This window comes from Gossypium hirsutum, chromosome A09 (genome assembly GCF_007990345.1).
Source record: "Gossypium hirsutum isolate 1008001.06 chromosome A09, Gossypium_hirsutum_v2.1, whole genome shotgun sequence".
Classification (NCBI taxonomy): Eukaryota; Viridiplantae; Streptophyta; class Magnoliopsida; order Malvales; family Malvaceae; genus Gossypium; species Gossypium hirsutum.
Window position 1 is genome coordinate 52,819,955 of NC_053432.1, and position 5,710 is coordinate 52,825,664.

Below are 5,710 nucleotides of genomic sequence, written 5' to 3' on the forward strand. Positions count from 1 at the left end.
TTGCTTAGTGAGATCAATAAACACTGAATGTTAGTGAAAGACTAACTAAACTCAGAGTTCGTCTCTTATCCCTAAAAGAAAATGCTTGAAACTCTTTTCTTGAGTTGGAACAAACTCGATAGCATACTTGTTGAGTCGCAAGAACTCTTGCTTGTAGTCAACTACTAACATATCTCCTTCATAACATCCCAACACCTGACCTGATCGTCGAGTGCAAGCTACAGGATGCCACATTCATTGGCAGAGCAACTACGATCAATTACATTAAATTGATGACATTAAACCTTCATTTTCGAGTATACTAAACACATGATATAATACACAATCATTTTCGAGTCTTATACGAGCTTACAGAAGCTCCAATGCTAACCCAAGGTCAAATTAGGACCACCTTGTAAAGATTTCAAAATATCGGGTTGACATCGCGACTTTGGGGGTTCCTCTTCCCGACGTAACTCACTGACTAGGCTCGTCATGACTTTGAGAATATGTTATCATGACGTAACTCTCTGGTTGATCTAGTTATGACATTGATAGTACGTTGTCGCAATTTGGCTCACTATTTCCAAGATGTAACACCCTTAACCCGTAACCGTCGCCGGAATAGGTTAAGAGACATTACTGGACTTATAACTCAGTTCAGAACAATCATTTATCCGGTAACATCTTATTTCAGTCAATATCATTCATATTCAATATGTATTTAAATCAAGCATATAAAGCTTTAATCATGTATTCGGGACTAAATTGATAACATATTAAAACTTTTGAAACTTAGAAAATTTTAACATTTCAAATACCACATACCCGTGCGAACAGGCTGAGTGTCTCACACGGTTACTGTAAACTGAAAAATATATAGGTTTTTCCTATATAATCCGTCACCTTTTTACTTAAATTTGTTGTTAAAACTAAGAAATTGCTTAATAAATTAATGAAATATATGAAAATATAAAATTGGGACATAGAAATTATTAAAATATGATTTTATGCTTTATTATATAGTTTTCATGAAGAAAATGGCTTCTTTTATATTAATTTGAGCATATTATATTTTCAAGCTATAAAGTGGGCCATGCATGATTAAATTAAATAATAAAATATAAAGTTATATTTAATAATTTATTTTAATATATTTCATTAATAAATTGGGTTTTAATTAATTAAGTAAATTGATTAATTCAAATGGTTAAATTATTTTCTTAGGTCCTCTAAATTATCTATTATTTTTTGACAGGTCTGATAGCTTTATTTTGATTACAAAACCGTCCAAATGGAGGACCAAGTCAACCAAAAATTCGGCTACATATGGATGTTCAGAAATCAAATTTTGGTTTAATTGCACAAGGCCCTTGAAGAGTTGAAGAAATCAGAGATTTACCCGGAGATTTGCAATTGGCCGAGTCCTGATCCTGATGATGTGTGACACTTAAATCAAGCAAAAATCAGCCACATTTTCACAACTCATGGCCGGCCATCCTTGAAGGAATTATCAAAAGATGGACACTCCTATTTTTAGCAAACTGGCTCCCTTGCTTCACCTATAAATAAGACCCCATTTCTCACTTTTCTAATCATCCCTCACTCATTCATCATTCTCTCCTCTCTCAACTCTCTTATCCCTCACGTCCATCATCATCTTTGCATAAATATTTTTAGCAAGTTAGCCTCTTAAAGAGCCCTTGGTCAGCCACCTTGGAGAGCCATCAGCAAAGGAGCGAAGCAAAGAAACGAAGGAGCCCTCGTCAGTCAGAGTTTTGGCTGGCAGCCACTTTAATTTAGGTTTAATCTTTCTTTTCTTTAACTTAATTCAAGAATGTTTGCTATGTAACATCCCAAACCCGGCCCAGACGTTATGGCCGAATCTAGCGTGTCACATTGAAGTGGTTTAGCGAAAACCTTGTTTTCATTAAAAACCCTTCATTAAAAGTTACATCTCAATCGCTTAGTAAAAATCCCTTTTCTGTTGCGAAGCTTTGCTTAAATTAGTTGAGTTAAGAAAACTTATCCTTAAAAGCTTTAGTTGCAAAAAAGTAGTATTAAAAGAAAACTATAGCTTAGAAAATCCATGTTCCATTTCTTATAATTACAATGCCCAAATTTAATAGTCCAAACAATAATAAAAGGGGCAGGCCTTATTACAATCCATACTAAATGAAAATTACTTAATAACCGAGTAACTTATATACTTTTAAAAATAAAAGAGGGGGTGTGAGTTTTCGCAAACTCAGTGTGTACAACCCTCGACAAGTAATAAGCATTCATCATAAAATCATAAAATCATCCATGCAATGCAGTGCAACCCACCCCAGTAAACCATCCGCTACACACCAACTCTGTCCCCCGGTACACACCATGTAGGGATATAAATATCGACCCACCCATCCGATACACTCCAATGGTAGCCCGGTTGCGGAACTACCTTCATTATAGCAAGCTGCCAATCACATATTGGGCTTTAAAAGCCGTCGGTGGATCTACGGTTGTCAAGCAACCATGCGAACCTCATATACTTCCTCCGTTCCATAATTCCCAACCCCTATGTAACCTAAACAGAATATCGTATGTATGCAACAATTATACATGTAACATCCATAAATCTTACATTCAACATTTAGGGTATTTTGGTCATTTTCGCCCTTAAGGGGTAATTTTCCTTTATTACGAGTCTTACTTACCTTGGCCTGTTAACAAATCTCATGAGCTAAGATGAATGAATACTATGCACCAGGTAGGATTCCAGAGAAAAGGAGGTGAGTCATTAAGGCCGCTTAAATACCAAGCTCTCCCTAGATGTAATCCTAACATGCATATACCCGTTGCCACAACTTAACCCTATGACTTGTCCACGGTCTTTAATTACTTAACTAAGTGTTATGTCTATTTAAGCAGTTGTCATATATTGGGCCCAAAACCCCTTACAAAGCCCAGAAAAATCCACATACCTGTCTATGGCCCACTTGGCCAAATCTCTTTCATGTGGCCCATTAGGCCCATTCACATTTATGTGGCCCATTAGGCCCAAATCACATTCATATGGCCAGTAGGCCCAAATCACATTTACAGTTATGCTCACATGCAGTTTTCCATCACATAACATCAATTATCTATTTTTGCCTATTATGGGCCCAACAGCCCATTGGGCCCGTTTAGCCTATTTCGGCCCATTTGGCCAATTCACAACCCAAGTCCATGGAATCGCCCATGGGCCTCAGGAAACCTATCGGTTTCCCCCTTACGAGTGTTCGTGCCCTCGCAGACTATCGTAGCCAAACTTTTGGCTTTTCGGTATTTTGGCTTTTCGACATTTCGGCTTTTTGGGATTTTTCGATCTACTTGTGTGTACAATGTATGTACACACCTGGTAATAAAGCGTGTTGCGATTTCCTTAGCCCTGACCCTACAATCAATATCACCCTTCAATTAATCGCATGCTTAATACATATCTTTACCAAAATCGAAACCTCACCTTTCACCTTACCTTGCGCGACAAGTTGTAACAGTCCCTTCTTTAATCGCTAACCACAATCAACCCCTAGATCTAAACCAATCATAATTATTGAAACCAGAATAATAGGTGACTTGTATCCAGCACAAGTCCCCCTTACTTAACTATGACCATTCGGCCAACTAAAATCAAGAACACTTACCAAGGTTTCTCTCCTGAGGAGTAAATCGGCAGAGAGCTAAAGACTGAGATTTGATACTTATTCCTACCGAAAACCGATTAGAAGAAGTAAGGGACAATAATCGATACTTAGTAAAACAAACTGATTAAAAGAGTGAATACTTACACTAGAATCGACTGAGTGGAAAGGGTAGTGGCGGCACCAAAGGTATTCATCCAAAGAGGTGTTCGGCCCCTTGAGATTTTTATGGCAACAAAAGATTATTCGGTACCAAGGGAAAAAGAAAGAAGAACTCGGCTAAATCGAAAGTGAAACAAAGAAAATTGTGTAGAACAAAAAGGGGAAATTGGCACAAAGAAAAGAAAGTAAAGCAAAAGGGATTTCAGCTTTTAGGGAAAAGGGGTTCTGGCAACAAGGTGAAGGAAATTCGGCATTAGCCTGGCCACCTCCCATTCGACACCTATTTATAGGCCCTATAGCCGATTTTCTCAAGCCCAGTTTCCCAATTCGGCTCCACCTCCTTTTCACTTCTCATATCCTCGTTTTTCTCCCTGATAACCCCTTGATCCTTTCCTCAAATTTCTCCTCTTATCACTCCCTACAGAGTTCAATCCAACACCACCTCTGTCCACCCTTTAAGCAAAAAATAAATCCCTTATTTGAGCAAAGTGGGATTCAAACTCTAGACCTCTGACACTAGCCACATGCGACTTATCCCCTGGGCCAACAGGCTCTTTTCTGTACAATTTTCCCTTCATTTATTCAAAAGCTCACCTACTTGCCATCAGGGTTCCTTTAATAATTTTAATAATTAAACTATAATTTATTTTACCTCTAGGTTCGAACTCAAACCTTGACCAAGACCTACCATCACATAATTAGTTGTTAACTAGAAATGCCAAGCACATAAAAAGAAAAAATTAGAGATTTCGGGATTTTTGGGATTTGATATTTTTGGGGCGTTACAACTCTACCCCCTAAAAGAAATTTCATCCTCGAAATTTTACCTGATTCAAACAGTTAAGGATATTGACGTGGCATCACTTCCTCAGGTTCCCAAGTAGCCTCCTCAGCCTTGTGATTACGCCAAAACAGTTTGACGAATGGAACAGACTTCCTTTTTAGTACCTTAACTCACGACCAATTATTTGTATGGGCTCTTCCTTGAAGGTTAGGTCTGGCCTGACCTCGATTTCCTCAACCACTACAACATGTGAAGGATCTGAACGGTACCATCTCAGCATGAAACATGAAACACGTCATGGATCTGGCTCAGTTCAGGAGGTAGCTCCAGTTGATAAGCGACTGGCCCAATCTACCTTACAACCCGATATGGCCCAATGAACCTTGGGCTTAGCTTCCCCTTCCGTCCAAACCTTAACACCTTCTTCAACGGAGAGACCTTAAGGAAAAGTAAGCCCCCACTGCATACTCTATCTCACAACGCTTAAGGTCAGCATATGATTTTTTTCTATTCGAGGCCTCCTTCATTCGATCCCGAATCAACTTCACCTTATCCTCAGTGTCTGCTACTAACTCAGGGCCCAAAACTCTTCATTCGCCCAACTCCGTCCAACATGTTGGAGTTCGACACCTTTGCCCATACTTTCTTGATAGCTATTATTGTACGAGAATTCGGTTAATGAAAAATAGTCTTCCCAGCTACCTCGGAACTCAATCACACATCCCCTCAATATATCTTCCAATACGTGGGTCCCTATCAGATATTATGGACACTGGCACTCTGTGCAATTTTACAATCTCCGCCACATACAACCTAGCCAGCTTTTGTAACGAGTAATCGGTGCGAACTGGTACAAAATGGGCAGACTTGGTTAACTGATCCACTATAACCCATATCAAGTCTTTCTTAGTAGGTGTTAAGGGTAGCCCACTAACAAAGTCCATAGTGATCCTTTCCCACTTCCAAAGTGGAATCTTTACTAGCTGAAGCAATCCTAAAGGCAACTGATGCTCCGCCTTCCCCTTTTGACAAATCAAGCATTTACTTACGAATTTCGTAACCTCGTGCTTAAGTCCAGGCCACCAGTAAAGCTCACGTAACTTTCGATACATCTTGT